The sequence below is a fragment of the Aethalodelphis obliquidens genome, unplaced genomic scaffold, assembly GCF_003676395.1.
Source record: "Aethalodelphis obliquidens isolate GAN/ISIS:26980383/991018 unplaced genomic scaffold, ASM367639v1 scaffold82, whole genome shotgun sequence".
Classification (NCBI taxonomy): Eukaryota; Metazoa; Chordata; class Mammalia; order Artiodactyla; family Delphinidae; genus Aethalodelphis; species Aethalodelphis obliquidens.
Window position 1 is genome coordinate 3712189 of NW_020838026.1, and position 18057 is coordinate 3730245.

Genomic DNA, 18057 nt, shown 5'->3' on the forward strand with positions numbered 1-18057 from the left:
ACTTTTAAACCCAAAAAGATTGATTAAGTGAACATCAAAGGCAAACCAGAGAAGGGGAAGGAAGTCAGAAAAACTTCAGACAGAGTTATGTAGGGAAGACAGGCGTAACCCTAATCACTCTCCCTTAATCACAGCGGGAGTGCTGTGCCTGGCTAAGAGGGGATGCTTACTGGGGATGGAGGGATGGAAGGATGGAGGGATGGATAGGTAGGCGGATAAGTGGGTGGGTAGATGGGTGGATACAGGGGAGGGATAGGTTGATGGATGGGCGATCTGCGGGAATTAGACCCCTAGGCCCTAAGAGGGTCACCTTCCTAAATCACTACCCAGTCATAGGGCCAAGTCCTAAGGGAATTATCTCAGATAACTGCTTACGCTGTGATACAAGGAAGAGCAGTACTTCAATTACCTTTAGATGTGTTTTTTTAATGGGTATATATACACCTAGTGCCATAAAAAGGTTTATTACCTTTGACTCAGTAACTTCACTTATGAGAGTTTATCCTAAATTTTTTTCTCAAAAGAAGAAAAAGTTATCTGCATAAAGGTGGTTTTAAAGCATAATCTATAAAATTTAACAACCATAGCAACCTACAAATATTAAAGTAAATTATTTCAATTCTATAGACTATTAGCCATAAAATAACGAGAAAAATTATGAAAAAACATGGAAGAACGCCTATGGTAAGGGAAAATTCAACACTATATGTACATGTTTAAGGAGCATGTGTAAGTCTTGCAATCACAAAATATAAATAATAATTTCAGCTTTATATGTAACCGTGATCACAACTATGCAGAGGTATACCTGCATGTCAAGAGGCTGGAAAGAACCACCCAAAAAATAACATCAGTGAATAGGTTAAAATGGTAGAATTCTGGTGAATTATATTTTTTAACTTAAAATTTATTAAAATAGACTTGAGATATTTAATTCACTTTCACGTAAATAATATTTTCAGAGGAAAGAAAAGTAAGAAAAACATATTTTAAATGATTACCAGAGTTGCCCCAACCAGGCCCTAGTTAGCTCAGCATCTTACACTAAGTCACTGGGGAAGAGCCTAACGGTGAGGAGGGAGGAGGGGACATCTCTGAGCAGAGGACACTCTCAATGGAAGGGAAACGGGGAAAAGATAATATAAGTCTATGCAGGAATGTCTCTGAGAATCAGAGACTCCTGTCTTCCTCCTTGCCTAGTTCTCTCCCTCCATCCTCTCTTTACCTGCCCTCCTTCATGACATTTCTACCCAGACACAGAGCTGGCAGCCCTTCCCAATGCTCTCAACATTTTATTCTCACGTCCTCTACGACTCCATGCCCACAGCCTCCAATACCTCAGCCTTAAAATACCGAGCATCTTAGTGTTCTATTGCTGGGTAGCAAATTACTACACACCTGGCCATACAAGACCACACCCTTTTATTACCCCACAGCCTTCGGGCATCAGGGCTCCGGGCTCAGCTCAGGGTCTCAGGAGGCGGTGATGGAGGCTACAGCCGGGCTGCATTCTCATCAGGAGGCTCAACTTGGGAAGAATCTAATGCCACTCATTTAGGTTGTGGGCAGAGGTGGCTTCCTTGCAGACGCATGACAGGGCCCCCGCTTCTCACTGGCTGTCATCCTGAGGCTGCCTTCAGGTCCTGGGGGCCCCAGGAAGTCCCCGCCACGTGGCACCCTCCACAGGTAGTTCCGTGTTTGCTCCTTGGAGACCAGCAGCAGTCTCCCATTCTGGTCCACCTCCCACCCTGACTCTCCCTCATCACCACCGCAGCTTCACGTAGACCTCTGCCCCTCAAGACGCTCATATCTATCTTGGCTCCACTGACAGACTTCCAAAGGAAGCCACACCCTCCTGTTCAGGGAGCCCCAGGGATCTCCCCTTCGTCCCTCCCTCTCCTCAAGCTCCTTTCTTCCCTGGGCCTTCTGCTCTGCCCCCCCCCCCCCTCCCCCCCCCCCCCCCCCCCCCCCGCCCCTCCTTTGCCGACTAGCTCCGCCTCGGTCTCAGTTTCCAGGGCACTTCCTCAGAGAAGCCTTTCCTGATCCTCAGACTAAGATGTCATAAAACGATTAAATAACCTTTTAGTAATTCCGGGTTTAATGCTTACTTGCTCTACAGTAAGTCCCCTACATACAAACGACCTCCGTTCTGAGAGCGTGCTTGCAAGTCCAGTTTGTTTGTAAGTCCAACAAAGTTAGCCTAGGTACCCAACTAACACAATCGGCTGTAGAGTACTGTACTGTAAAAGGTTTATAATGCTTTTCACACCAATAATACATAAACAAACAAACAAACACGAAAAATAAAGAAAACAGTTTTAATCTTACAGGACAGTACCTTGAAAAGTACAGGAGCACCAGCTACATCACCGCTGCTTTTACGCTTGCTTCCAGACATCCTGGGCTTGAAATAAAGATACTGTACTACTGTACTCCATACAGCACCGTAACGTACACAAAAGCACAACCACTTGTAGAGGATGCACGCACGTGACAATGTACACCAGACACGTGAACTAACTTATCTAATCGGACATGCGAACGCACGTTCGCATCTTTGAAAGTTCGCAACTTGAAGGTTCGTATGCAAGGGGCTTACTCTATTGAGTTGTAAGCTCTATGGAAGAAAGAAAATGTCTCCACCTTGCTTGTTCCCTGCTGTAGCCCTGGTGCTTACTTCCTTCAGTGCCTGGAGCACACCAAGCACTCAGTGGATTTATGATGAATGCATTAATTAATACTGTGTAGGCAACATCTCTGAACCTTCCACCCAAGCCTCCATGCTGTGACTTCTGAGGCTGCCACCCTCCTGAATCTTCTCTCCCCAGGTTGTCAGCAGTGTCTTCCTAATGGCAAAGTCTTCCCACCTCTCACCGCTACCTGTCTGTAGCCCCTAGCACACGGACTCCTCCCTTTCTCAAAGGCTCTCCTAGCCTTGGCTTCGGAGTCCTAAACTCTCCTGATTCCCTTCCTCACCCTCTCATCACCCCACCTGTGTTGCCTTCGAAGATCATCTTCCTCTTTTAGAATTTCTGCTTCACCTCCATGTGGAGAAAACCCAAAGCCAGTACCCTGACCGCATCTGAAGCTGGCAGCTGGATCTGCAGCCTCTGTAGCTTCAGTGATTTACCAACTGAACTTGAACTCAACCTCAGAAAGCCCCCTCCCCTTCCTTCCTTGGTTCCTCATCTCTGTTGTCTGTTAACGTCAACATCACCTGAGTTCAAAGCCTCAGAGTGACCGTCAGCAGCTCCCGGCCTCCCCCCAAGTTGTCTCCTGCGCCCAATCCTTCCTCTCCGCCCGCTTGGCACTCATTCCTCCTCGTGTGCATCCCAACAGCCTCCTAAGTGATGACCCCCACCTCCAGACCCAGAGGACCGCTTACCAGGTGTCTTTATCTAGAGTACAGTTCTGGTCATGTCCCTCCAACACACGATAGTCCACAGTGACCATCATTTGCCTAAAAAAAAATCCAGACTCCTTATATGACCTTATGTGGTCCCCACGACCTTGCTCCCAGGGCTCTTCCTCACCTTGCCTCCACCCTCACCTGCACTCTCATCTCATCTCCCCAAGGGAGTCACTGCTTCCACAACTGCTCACCTCTGGGCCTTCACTCAATGGGCTGTTCCCTGCTCGTAAAAGGCAAAACTAAAACAACAAATAAAAGCACCTGCCTACCCCTCCAGGGCCAATTCAAATCTGACTTCCTCCAAGAAGACTGCAGGTCCAGAATCTGCTCTTTCCTTTGCATTCCAGCCTCAGCCTGTGCCACTGCTGGAGCACCGTGCGTGGTTTTGTAATAACCCTTCGGGCATGGCTAATCCCTACCACTAGACTGTGCTTCTCGGAGACCTGATCGTCTCCATCTGTGCCGTGTCTCCCGTGCTGAGCCAAGCCCCGGCCCAGAACCGGTGTGCGATAAAAGGTTCTTACGTTGAAAGACCAAGGTTGGCCCAGCGTGAGGCTCCCTTTGCCCAGGTCCCGAGAGCTGCTCCCGTTAGTTTGGAGCGATTCAGGCTCGCCTCTACCACAACTCTTTACCTCGGCAACTACAAACAGGAAATCCAGGGGGAGGAAAAGCTGTGGCTGATAGAAAAGCAAGCTCTCAGCCCAAACCTCCAGCTGCCTTGTTAAAATGAACAAGCAGCAGAGAGAAACCTGTGGCTTAGGAGTTGGGTTTCTTATTGTTATTACACACACACACACACACACACACACGCACGCGCGCACACACACACATGCACGCACGCGCGCGCGCACACACACACACACACACACACACACACACACACACACGGTATACCTTTCCCAGGAATAAGCTGGCTTTAACAAGCAGCTGAATGAACAAATGGAAGATGAGAGGCAGAAAGAGATCTGGGGGCTAGAGCACAGAACCAGTGGACCTTTTTTAAAACCCCCATGAGGAGAGTGGGGTGTTACAGTGGGCCTGACTGTGCCAGGGGGTGTCAGAGCCCCCCAGATAAAACGAAGCCTCAGAGCCAGGACCAATCAGAGACAGCACAGCTTACACAGGTCACTCTGTATCTGCCTCTCTCTCCTCTACATGTGTTCAAATCCCAACCGAGCGTCCAGCACAGCAGGTAAAAACGGGGGCTGTGCTGGCGTCGTGGGTCTGTCCCTTCCTAGGGAGGGGGGTTCCCTGTGTCTCAGGGCCTCTCTGCTATGATGGGAATAGAATCACAGTGCTCGATTCTCAGGGCTCTTAGGCTTACAATTTGGGTTGGCCAAAAGGTTCGTTCCGGTTTTTCCATAACATAACATCTTATGGCCTTTTGGCCAACCCAATAAGTGAGATAATATACGTAAGCAAACAGTTCAGAGCATACTCAAACCCTCCATCCATCCACATTAGGGTTTTCTCTTTCTTTTTGGCACGTCCACTGCACGTCAAACACTGCTGAGTGAAACTGAAATTTAGATTCTTATGTGGGTGTGACCTGTCAGGGAGAGCTCCCAGCACTTAGACGGGGAGGTGGTGCCACCAAGCAGGACCGACACGGAGGCCAGGGGCAGTCGTGTGGACCCGGGGGCTGGGCTGCTGCAGTACTGGGTGCTCCCACCTTTTTCTCCACCACCTTCGTTTCCTGGGAAAGTCCAGTTGCCCCGGGCCCAAGGCATCCCCCATCTGTCAAGGCAGGGTCGGCCCCAGAAAGAGTTATTGCCAAACTGCCGTGCTATCCCAGTGCTCAAACTGAAAAGAGAACTGTTCTCAGCAGGCTGGGCCTGTGAACTCTTTTCAAACTGCGTCCAGCTAGGGAAACTCCGTTTTCCCACTGGTGTTTGCCCAGGAGGCTGACACACACCCCGGATCCCCTTCTACCCTCCTCACCATCCTCTCCTGCTTCTATGGACGTCCTTGGCCTTCAGCCGAAATCAGGGGTGCGCTGTGCACATGTAACAACCAGCTGTCGTGTGCCGCTTTCCGTGGTGTAAGTGCTCTCACCACGGAGTTGGGAAGAGATGCCCTCCGTCAGGTCTTGTGACCCCACGAGCCGGCTCCAGGACACGGAGCCCTCGCCGTGCCCTCCCCTCCTCCCCCATGGCCCTGCAGTCCTATCTCCAGAGGAGCTACTGCAACTGCCTTTATTCTTTCTACCTCCCTCATTTCTTTCAGGTCACTGAAAGCGAATCATCCTTTGGAAGGCAAGTCCCAGTGTCAAGGAATCTAGGTTGTTCTCAATGCTAGGAGCGTCCAGGACGGCCACGTACAGCCACTCGGCCACGCAGGGCACAGCTCCACCGGCACCATCCACGGGGACTTTAATGTGAATGGTAACCCCAAGATTGGTGCGGAATGAGGGGCCTGGGAGTGTCTGCACTGCAGTGAAAGGGCGTTCCTGAGTTAGGGGCAGAACAGAAACCACAAGGCTCCCCAAGACCCCCATTCCTGGGCGAATTCTTGGTCTCAGCATTATCTCCAGCTGCCGGAGACTCTAAGCAAATTGGTGCTGGGGGGTCTCGGCAGGTCACATTATCCTGTCCTCTCCAAAGAAGCACTTAGACATTCACCCTAGGAGCTGCCTCTCTGCCAACCTACTGAATCAGTTCATTTTTTAATTGATTCAACAAACAGAGAGCATCTCCTAGGTTCCAAGGAAATGCATTGAACAGAATAAGAAGTTCACAGCCTAGTGGGTGACCCAGACAAGCAAGCCAGCTCTTTCTCATCACATTGAGAGATATGTACACACCAGGAAAGGAGCATCACCACAGGTAAATTTACATCTGCTAATAGCGACCGTGTATTGAAGGCTTACTCTCAGCCAGGACTCTGCTAAGCATCTCCTCGATGTTATTTAATCGCTACAGCGATCTTATCAGGCAGATATTATTATCCCCACTCATGCATGAGGCTTTAGAGGCCTGGAGACATCATGACTTGCCCGAGGGCACACAGCGACGAAGTGCACAGGTGGGTCTGGCTACACAGCACTTGCTCTTGAACTCTGGGCTACACCAGACCCCAAACTGTCTTGCAGTTAATGGTGGCTAATCTCTGGTCAGTTAAGGGCCAAATCTTTCTCTGTATCCTCTGGGGGCTGCTGAGCTGCAGACTAGCCAGAGGGACCCAGAGAAAGAGACCCTCCAACTACCCAAGGAACATGCGGTCCAAGTGTGGAGTCGAACAGCCACCAGGCCACTGCAAGTCACCCCACTCCTCGAGCCCACTTCAGATGCTTCCTTGGAAATTCTGACTCTGAGATCTTAAATGGCAGCTCAGCGCTATTTCTGAAAGCACACGTGACAGCCAGCAGACATTTGGTTTTCTTCTTCTTAACAGGCCCTTGTTTCTAAAATGGAAAACCTGGAGAAACCAGTGGAGTAGAGACAAGGTTTTAAGTTGAAGGGAGAAGGGTAAAAAGGAAGAGGGAATTTCACTCCTGGAGAATCATTCTGCCAAGCCAGACCCCCTCAGATGAGGCAGAAGATGGAATTTGGGGACACGATGACCTCAGGAAAATCTCCAGGGACTCCAACTAGCCTGGTTCCAATGACACTTAACAGCTCATCACCCTTGCCAGCTCTGGACCCAGCTGAGTTTGGCCTTTTGAAGCCCTGCAGAATCTAGCCCACTTGCTTCTCTTCCTGATATGCAGAGATCTTAGAAAAAGTAGCCAATCCGATTCCCCTCGGGTAACAAAGCAGGATTCAAGATGTAGGGAGAGAGGCTCTCTCAGCTGTCTAAGATCAGAAAACAAGTCCATGGCAGGCTTTGGAAATAATAGGACTAATTTCCCCGGGCTTTGGTTTCCACAGCCAATCTAAAGAAATCCAGGCAAAAGATCCAGGGCCTGAAGCAAACACACAGTCCAAAAAAAAAAAAAATGATTAAGAAGAGAGTTTGTGCGTCACAGCAATTGGAAAAATCAGGACATGACAGTTTCTTCAACGTCTGTCTGACTGCACAAAGTAACACAAGTCTTAAGACTTCCTTCTCCATTCCTTCTCCTGACCTCTGAGCCTCAGGTATCCCGGAAATCCTGTCCCACTTCAAGTAGCTAATAGACCTAAGAGTTTTCTTTTCTGAGCACAGAGAGAGTGGGAATAAACACTAGTGACTGAGAAACCGTGGGCAGGACAAGGCAAAATTCCAGGTGGACTTGTGCAACGGAGAAATGTTCCAAACTCTTCTCACCGGTGATGCTTCTGATTGAACAGGGCCCACACCACAACATCCAACCATTCCTGTGGTCCGCAGGCCGCGATTGCTTGGACGGGGCCATCAGGCCCTGAGCCAGCCAGATTGTGGAAGTGAGTTCCTCCTGGCAGTAGGATTCCCTGAGCTCTGCAGCCAAAAGCCACGTGGGGACAAGGCAAATCCAAATCTTGGCCCCTACCTGGAAGCCACAGCTCACATCGGAGACTCAAGGAAGATTGCCCTTGGGCCTCTGGCCAGCTCTGACCCCTGTGGCTGGAGCCCTCAAAGAAGGTCCCTGGATGGCAAATAAAAGACTTTCTTTGGGATTCACAGTCTCTTCAAAGGATGTTCTCTCTGGTCAAATAATACAACACACATTTTTCAGGGAAAGGGAGAAAGCAGAGGCTGGGGGCAGCACCCATGAACGCCCCCAGGCCTCCTCTTTCCCCCATCACCTTACGGCAGAGGAGAGAAAACCTGGGCTGGCCCAGGCCCACTGGGACGAGGGTGCCCAACAGACGGTGCCCAGGCTCATCCTGGGCACATCCCCAGCTGGGACACCCGCCTGGCTGGGCTGCCCTCCTTCTAACCCTGTTTGTCTTATTTTCTCCAAAGAGCCCCCCTGGACAAGGAAGAGACAGTTAGAAATCACTTCTTTTCAGATCTTGAAAATGAGGCTCCTAAGGGTTGCTGAGTTAGGGAGGAAGGGGAACATTTGCGTCTCTCCCCTCCACCCCAGTGGGTTCCTAAATCTCGTTGCCAAAGAGGTTCTGAGGACTTGCCGGTTGTTCTCAGATGCCTCGTTCACCAGCCCCGAGCCTGAGCCCAACTCGATCAGCCCAACATCTGGAGAAAGCTCCTGTCCAGAACCTTCTCCTCTTCTTAGTGGAGGGAGTCTGGGGACATAGGAGTCCCTGTCCCTACAAGAGACTCATTGGAAGCCTGCAGATGACTCGCTCACAGGAAGAACATCTTCCTCCTTTTAGAACCCAGGGTCCCAGCTCCCAGATCTGCGCTCCCCATGTTTCTATATGCTATTCTCATTTAGTTTTAACTTCAATTTTCTTTTTTCTCCCCATCAACTACAGTCTAAAATCCACTGCAAGGTCATGCCCCAGGAGACAGAGCTAGGAATCCAGCAGTGCTTATGGAAGGGCCTAAGGACCTGGGGTTCCAGTGCAAGTGGTGTTTTGAATTTAAGTTGGTTCCCCTCCAGGATTTGGCACAGAGTGGTCTAGAGCAGGCTTCTCAGGATTTTCAAACTAGAATGCGGCAGGTGAGACTGACAAGCCAAGGTGGGGGAATCCAGAGCTATCCCTGGAAACCCCAGGAGCGTTGATAGAAAGCCTTCTCCAAAAACCACAAGAAAAGGTGACCAGAGTGAGCAGATCACACTGTGCCATTAACTGCTTATATGACTATCAGCAAGTCACCTGTTGGAACCTTAGTCTCTTCATCTAGAAAATAAGAAAGAGATCGGGGAATCTGGGGTTAGCAGATGCAAACCAGCGTATATAGGATGGATAAACAACAAGGTCCTACTGTATAGCATAGGGAAATATATTCAATATTCTATGATAAAACATAATGGAAAAGAATATAAAAAAGAATTATACGTATGTATAACTGAATCACTTTGCTATACAGCAGAAATTAACAAAACACTGTAAATCAACTATCCTTCAATAAGGCTAAGAGCTACCGAGAGCAGGAACTCCATCTTTACGGCGTGCTGTGTTAATGTGCTGTGTGCTATATGCAAATGTATGGTGACGCACGCTTCAGAATGGCTCATCCCTCCCGGCAATTATCTCACACCTACTCACAGGGCCCTGTGCCAGCCCAGCTGGGGACACAGCCATGAGGAAACAGGAAATCTCTCTCTCAGGGAGCTCAACCCAGCTAGAGAGAGACAGGGCCCTTCATGAGCAACAGACACAACTGTTCTCGGCGCTCTAACGGCGGGATAAAGAAGGTCCAGAGGAATCGCTCAGAGGGACATACCAGGAGTCGGGGAAGAAACGGAGTATAACCAAGGTCTCAATTTACGGTTGTGGTTTGGACATGAGGGAAGGACAGTGGAAGCAGAAGGCACAGTGACAGCAAAGGCGTCCTGGAGTCCCGGGAATGTTCGTGGAATGATGAACGTGGGTGAGGGCCAGGGGCAGGACAAGGAGAGGGACACCAGGTTGGCAGGACAAGCAAGGAGAGAGCTGAGGGCCTTGAACACCAAGCTGGGGAGAAGAAAGTGTTCTCAAAAGACAGCAAGGTTGGCTTTCGTGCTGCCTCCACATTTGCCCTCCCTTCAGCCTCCCAAACCTGATCAGATCCCAGGCCGTCACGTCCCGGGATGAAACGAGCCCAGCCTGCCAGCCCTGTGCTCACGTGACCTCAACACCAAAGAGTGGCCAGGTCCAATCAGAGCATCGCCCACCGCACACTTGTCTTTTCACATGAAACTCTAGACCATGGAAGGCCAAAGGCAGCGACACTCCAGACCTCTCCTCCATGGGGAGGGGCTCTGAGCCAATCGCCCCTGTCCAGGGCAGTCACTGGCTGGGAGGGTAGAGGTCCAGGCTGTGCGGGGACACTGCCTCCCGACTTGTTCGTTTTGGTACATCACACATCACAGACACAGCACAGAGGCCATCAGGATGCTCCCCAACCCCGCCGGGTCTCCTGCTGAGCCAGCTCCAGCCCAGCCCCAGGGGAAGGATGGCGACGGGGCTGCCAGTCAGCTTCTCCTGCGGAGGCGTCTCCCCCATGCACTGAGCAGTTATCTCTAAGGGTGATTAGGAAATAAAACAGCTCCTTTCCCATTAGCCGCAAACTGGCCCATTTGGGCCCTGAGACAGCCCAGCTCCAGGAAACCCGGGCTCAGCAGACGGCTCAATTAGAGCAGGTGGTCTCCCCATCCCGTACGTTCTCCTTCTGCCTTTTCTTGTTTGGGGCAGCAGAGCGGGGCGGGGTTGGGGCGGGGGGGCGCCTTGAGGTTGAACTTGTTGAAAGTGCAAGGGGAAGAAAATTGTTCTCATCTGAATACACAGAGTCAGCTGTTGCCAGAGGGTGAAATCTACCCAGGGTGAGCTCCCCTTACAAGCCAACGCGGTATTGGGCCACAAGGGGCTCTTGAACTTGGGCCGGCGCTATCTGGGTGACCCTGGAGACGGCTGCCAAGTAGACGGGATGCCCCGAAGGGAGGCGAGACAGCAGGGGTGGGTAAGGGTGCGGGCGGCAGGGAGATCTTGGCCCACACTTGTGTTGCAGGCATTCAACACACACCAGCCCTCCGTCCATGTCAGTGAGGGAGGGGGCAGCGGACGGGGGCACCTGCACCACAGATCCCAGTTCACAGGGCCTGTCTCTGACCCCTCAGCCGCGGGGCTTGCGGGTGGGATCTCTGGCTGCTGCATCTCCAGGATTTCTGGGAAGAAGCTGATGTAGTGAACGGGTGCCCTGGATACTCCCGGTGATGTGACATCCTGAGAACATGCCCCAGCTGCCTTGGGGTCACCCAACCCTACCAAGCAGCCTGGCTGCCCCAGAAACTCAGAAAACTTTTCCATTCTGAGAGTTACAGCAAATGGGCTCTGGAAAAAGAGAACAAAAGGACAAATGTGAAGGGAGGAATGGGGAGGGATGGGGAGTGAGTGAAAGCAGAGAAAGGAATCTACGTGGTACCCTAGAAAGAGCACTAGAATGGTCCAGAGACTGAGTCCTGGTCCCTGCGCCTTTTAAACTAGCCCGATTGATAACTTCAGGCCAGACCCTCACTCTCCGGTCCAAGAGGGGAGCTGGGCTATGTTACCTGAGGTTCCGTCCAACTCTCAACTAACACGTGGTGAAACCAAAACACAGGAGCAGTACCTCCAACTCTGCCCAGGTCATGGAGAGCGTCATCCTGACCCCAGATGTCCCTGGCGTCTGCTCCAGGGATTGAGAGAAAAGTGCTCTTCTTCTAAGACCTGGAGATGCTGTTGCACACGTTAAGCCAGGTAAGCCAAATTACACGGAAAATGCATTTTCTGCACTGGTGGGAAAGTGTGCAGAGAAATAAAGACTCAGACAGCAGCGTTTCTGCTTCAAAGGGGCAGGGAAAACCGAACACGGCAGGCCATTGACCGACAGCGGTAGAAGCATCCCTTGCACTGAGGCATCTTCGAGGAAGAAAGGGGCAACCTGCAGAGGGACATTCGCACTGTTTCTCCCAGTGGGGCCAGCTCTACACCACAACCGCCACTCCTCCCGTTTACGTGGTGCTTGACACGTTCCAAGGCTCAGCATGCGTTCGACTTTGCTCCAACCTCAAAGCCCCCAAGTAAAGGAGGTGGCAGCAGTGTCTCCACACGGATGAGAAAACCAAGGCTCGCAGGTTAAGGGACGTCCAGCGCTTCCTCCACACCTGCAGCATCTCCCATGAGGCTCATCTTTGGGGGCCAGTAGAGGACAGGCAAGAGCAGAGGGGAAAGCAGTTACAGTGCCAAGGACTGGGGAAAGGAGCCTTGGGTTCCATTTCAGGGTGTGTTTTATATCTCCATTTCTTAGTATCCCCTCCCAATTCCCCCAACTCTTCAACATACATCAGAAATGTCAGTGCTTTCTGGTCAGGATGTAACAAACTGCAGACTAACAAAAAATGCATAGAACAATGAGAAGGGATCATCTAATCTACCCTGTCATTTTACAGATGGGGAAACTGAAGCCCAGAGAGGTAAAGTGACTGGCCTAAGGTCACACAGCTAGCTAGCAACAGAGCCCAGGTTAGAACCTGCTATTCCTGACCCCTGACCATGCCGGGCAAGTCAGAACTCCCGGCCGATGGGAATGACCGGGGAAGGACCTGGGAAGTTCCAAACGCAAGCGGTCCCTCTGTGCCCTTCCCCCCTCCCGTCTTGAGGTCGCACCCCCAGGCCCATATGCTCCACATCAAAGTTGGAGGCTGAGCCAACAAGCCTTCCTCTCATATGGAATGACTCTGATATTCACGTCCGAGGCTCTCATTCCAACTGAAAACCTGATGCCAATCCAAATACAGCAGGCTAATCAGAAAGCTCTTGGTTCTTTCCCCTTGTTTACAGAGCCACACTGGAGGCCTGAGCCCCTCTGACATAACTACACAGCTGGTGCTGGGTAAGAGCTTCCCCCAGAGTGGCGAGGGAGGCCTCTCTGAACTGTAAGGGGTCTCCCTGCCTCTCTAGATCATCGTGCGCTCCTTCCTTCACTCCACAATCACGTACTGGGGTCCACTGTTTGTCAGGCTTTGGGCTAGGAGCAAGATCCACAACTGCGGGTGAGACAGAAAACCACCTTCGAGGAGCCTTCCTTCTAGCTGGGAAGCAAGTGACATCTACATTTTCTGGGCAAATTCTGAGTCGAAGGGAATCAGTCGAAGGGAACTTTTTGGATTACAAAACCCAAAGCAGTGGCATTCCAGCCCAGCAGGTCAAAGTGACCTGGCATCTCCAACTCAGTGACGTGAGGCTGTAAATGTATTACGGACAGGGGATTTGGCCAGTTATCTGGGGGAGAATTTATGGAGCAGGCAGGTCTCAAACAAATCTTGAGAGAGAAAGAGGATTTAGAAAGATGGAGCCTAGAACCTATGGAGCAAGGGAGGGGAAAAAGAAACTAGTAGGTGGGCACTCACCATGCTCTGCTGTGGTCAGCGGGATGTACGAGTCATCTCGACCCCTCTGCCCACACTTGTGTGAAGTTGCCATCACTGCTCCCATTTCATAGATGAGGAAACTGAGGCTCAGAGGGACTACTACCCATGATCACAGTTCTGTTCCAGGCCCGTGTGAGTCCAAAGCTCACGCTCTTTTCACTGCGCTGTGCCCAGGGAGGAGCTGAGAGGAGACTCCGGTGCTGATTATCAAAAAACTACAAAAAAGCAAAAGACAGCTTCGTTACAGAACCTGCAAAAAGGTTTGCAGTTTAAAACAGTCATTTGTTCACAGTATTTTTCAGTGACTGTAAAGCCATGCTTGTCTTATCATCACCATCTCCATCACCAATCATTCTGATGAGACTGTGTAATGAACGAAAACCACCTGCTAGATACTGAGCCAAGTTATGGTTCAGTTTCATTCTCCCAATAATGGGTTTACTTGCACGATTACTGTCCACATATTACAGATGAGAGAACTGAGGCATGGGGAAAACTCACCCAAATTACACATCTAGGGTTTCCCCGGTGGCGCAGTGGTTGAGAGTCCGCCTGCCGATGCAGGGGACGCGGGTTCGTGCCCCGGTCCGGGAAGATCCCACATGCCGCGGAGCGGCTGGGCCCGTGAGCCATGGCCGCTGAGCCTGCGCGTCCGGAGCCTGTGCTCCCAACGGGAGAGGCCACAACAGTGAGAGACCCGCGTACCGCCAAAAAAAAAATTACACATCTATTAAGTAGCACAGCTGAGATGCCAGCCCAGGTAGCCTGACCCCAGATCCCATAGTGTCAAGCACACTGCTTATTCTTTGAGATTCTACCTGCACGAAGTTGGGGGTCACCTCACAGATGTCACAGAGACAGAACCCATGGCAAAATGTACAAGGAGGAAAACCACGGATCTGACTGGGCCGCGTGAAGCCATGGGGTGGCCTTGTGGAGGCACAGGACGCTCCACAGAGACATCAGTCTGAGATGATTTATGGAGAGGATGGAGTTTCAGGAGCTGCAGGAGGAGGAGGACAAGGAAACCCAGGTGCAGCGGGTCCCGCAGGGACAGGACGCACAACCTCAAGGCCACAGCTCTCGCAGACCCAGCCCTGGGCCCAATTCGGGCTCATGCCACACCTCCCAAGCACCCCAAAGGCAGCTGCGTCCCTACGGAGTTCCTCTGTCCCTACCACGTGACGGGTGCCAGACACCGTATCCTTCACGGGAGGAAATATATCTCGGAACCCGATCTCTCGTTACAGGACACGCCGCTGCTTCTATAGGCTGTGAGTGGAGCCCCACGGACCTTGTCTCCCCCAGCCCCCCATCACCTCCTCCACTCCCAGCTCTCCGCTTCTCCATAAATCATCAGCCCAACGGAGCCAAGTTCAGCTTCCCACTTTTCAAGTCTGAGGGCATTTATTCCTGCTGATAAACTGGATTTAGACAGCTTCGCAAACCCCCGACTGTGGCCAACATTATGAAGGTGAAATGTTCCTGGAGCCCCGTCCTGTCAAGAAGAAGAATGTACAGCACAGGCGCAAACTGGCACTTTTCCCACCCGTTTCTGTTCAAGGGAGAATTACTTCTGTCAGGGACTGGAGCTGTGCTTGGGGGTTGGCTAGAGATATAAATCAGGATTATTACATTGGTGCTTCCCACCAAACTCCCAGAGAAGGAAGGCGGCCCTGCAGGCCTCTATCACAGCCTGCGGCTCCACCAAAACAAATAAGGCCCTGGGACCAAACCTGACCGCCACCCCGGCCAGCGCACGGCCGAATCCAGACTGTGAAGACGGCCGCGCTCCTCACCAGTTCTGCAGACTCGGGAGGACGGCTGGCATCCCTCGTGTCCTTGTACAAATCCAGGGGTCACGGTCCAGAACCCAGGCCACCCTGCAGCATCTACTGTTTCTCTTTTTTTCGTTCTTTCTTTCCGTCCTTCCTTCCCTTTCTCTCTCTTTTTCTTTCTTTTCTCTTTTTCTTTCTCTCTCTCTCTCTCTCTCCCTCTTTCCTTCTTTCTCCCTTCCTCTTTTTCTCTTTCTTTCTTTCCTCCTTTCTTTCTTTTTTTTTTTTTTTAGGATTCTAGCCAAATCTTGCTGTGGAGCCTGTGTCAGACATCAGGAAATGGCGCTCATCAGTAGGATGTGCTAGACTGAAAAATAAAACTGGTGTGACGCATGGAGGCAGGAGGGGAGCGCCGCCATCAGCGCCTCCCGTTCCTAGAAGCCGCGTGCAGACACCCAGCGAAGCTGGGGCACGCGCAACGCCACTCTGAGGCCCACAAAGTTAGAGAGTAGCACAGGGAGGCCCAGGGCTCTGACTCCCAAGCCCACACGCCCCACAGGCCGTGCTCCGGGAATCTTCCACTCACTCTCAGACGCTGCCCCCCTGCCCTGCAGTTTCGTCACGCACGGGGAGGCCCCATGACTGACGGAGGCCAGGTGAAGGGACCAGAGGGCCCGGGGGCCTCCGGAGTCACGTGTAACCACCTTGGCCTCCCCTCCCTCCACACCCGTCTCGGAGGCGGGGCCAGCGTCACCAGCTCCCAGAGTGAGAGGCAGGCAAGTCCACCAGACCACTAGCGGGCGTCAGACAAAGGGACAGTAAAACGGGACGCAGAGAGGGCTGCACGGGCTTCATAACCAGGCAACGTGGAGTCCGATCCCGGCACCCCGCCAAGTACCAGCCGTGTGGCCCCGAGCAAGGTACCTGCTCTCCGTGGGACTCAGTCTCCTCGGCTGTAAAATGGGGACAGGACGCCCCCGCGCAGGGTCAGCAGGTGCCGCCCCCGCTGCTCTTGGAGTCCAGCCGGGAAAACCAGCCCCTCCCCCCGACCTCAACTGGGCTACTCTGCTTGGCCGATGGACCTGCTGAGTAGAGTTGGAGTAGAGTTGATGAACAATGTTGTGTTAGTTTCAGGAGTACAGCAAAGTGATTCAGTTGGTACACATACATGTATCTATTCTTTTTCAAGTTCTCTTCCCATATAGGTCAGTACAGAGTAGAGTAGAGTTCCCTGTGCTCCACAGTAGGTCCTTGTTGATTACCTATTTCATATACAGCAGCGTGTACATGTCAACTTGATTTTAGTTCCTCCTTGTAAGTCTTGCATGGTGTCACTCCCCAAAACCCTGGATCAGTCCTCGGAAGCTAGCAAACTCCAGACCTGGCCTGGCAACCCCAGCTCAGCACCTGGCTCGGGGCTCCTGCCCCACCTCCTCCAGCCTCCACCCCGCCATCAGCATTGCCTCTCTCCTGGCCGCCCCCAGCAGACTGCCAGGTCTTCCCGCCAAGCACCCAGACCCTGCCAGTCCTGAGAAGCTGGGATGGGAAAAGATACTTCTGTCTGCCTCACAGAGGTTGTTTTAAACAGGAAAAGTGACATATTACTATATGCAAATGCTATTAAATTCTGAGTACAAGAATTTATTACACAAAATGCGTTCAGTCTGCTCTGTTTTGTAATGACTTTTCAGATAGCACATACGTTCAGTGTACCCTTCGAACTATACGATCCATTTCACAATCACTGAAAATGTTTTCACAGTTCATCTCCCACTCCAGACCCTCACCCTACTTCCCCAGAAATAACCACTGTTAACAGTTTTTTGTGTGTCCTTCTGGAAATTTCCTGTTCCTCCATAAACACGTGCCCAATTGTTACACAAATGAGAATATATTGTACATTCCACTCTTTGCCTTGCTTTATGTCTTACTTAAAGTTACACTTTAGAGATTGTTTTCATGACAACACACACGGAGCTGCCTTATTCTTTTTGATGGCGGCAGGGGGTTCCATGACTTGGATGTCCTGTAATTCACAATCTGATCTCTAGGGATGAACACTTGTGTTGTTTTCAGTCTCTGGCTACTAGGAACATTGTGAGAGTGGGTCTCTAGTTCACGCCCATCTGCCCATATGTGTCAGTGTGTCTGCAGCATAAATTCCTAGAATTTTGAAATCTGATGGTGTCGGGTTGCTTCCCAGTGCATTACACGTGTTTATGCTCCATTTATGCTCTCAGCAGCGGGCTATTGCTTGTTTCTCCACTTCACCAACATTTGTTACCCTAACATTGTATATCAAAGTAATGCATGCAAAAGTCTTACAAACTGTGAAGCTCCATGTAGATCTGAAAAGGCACCCTGCTTGCCACCTCTCCCGAGAAGCTTTCCCTGATTTCTCACTCTCCAGAGGGACCGCCTCCCTCCTCTGATCTCACACAGCACCGTGTCTGCTCCTTCCTCTCTGTGCACGTGCGCTCCTGTTACTGCGGGTCCACGAGTGCTGGTCTTGGCCCATCGACTCGACTGTGAAACAGAACTAGTTTGCTCAGTTTCAACCTCCTGCAGCAAACTTTACACGCTTGCACAAAATAAAAACTTGCAGGGTTAAATCTGGATCCTACCAACCCAGGTTCCTTGGGTTCTGACTGAGGCTGGCCGTGTTGGGCAGGGGAGGGTCTGGGATTACTGGAAGACATCAAGGTTCCCTCCACTGCACCCTGCAACGTGCTATTGGTATCCAGTTGTTTCTCCCCTAGCCCGGGGTTTCTTGTGAGAGTCAGACCATCTCTGATTTTTTACTGGGTCCACAGTGTACCTTCCTAGGTATGTGAGCCCTGGCAGGAGTCCCATGCTAGACGTATGCTTAGCAGCTGGTGGCTTTACCCTGGGGGTGGGAAACAAAGAGAGTGAATGGTTTTTTCCCTTTACTCCATGCAGCTCCACAGGTA

At 51.4% G+C, this 18057-nt stretch overlaps 1 long non-coding RNA gene across 1 annotated transcript in view; it reads right to left on the bottom strand.

Moving 5' to 3' along the window:
* LOC113612786 (uncharacterized) overlaps positions 1 to 13539 on the bottom strand; it is a 53713-nt gene extending 40174 nt beyond the window's left edge. Inside the window, exon 1 of the long non-coding RNA XR_003429962.1 lies at positions 13311 to 13539. This is a non-coding gene — a long non-coding RNA (uncharacterized LOC113612786). The remainder of the gene's footprint in view (positions 1 to 13310) is intronic.
* Between the last annotated feature and the right edge of the window lie 4518 nt (positions 13540 to 18057).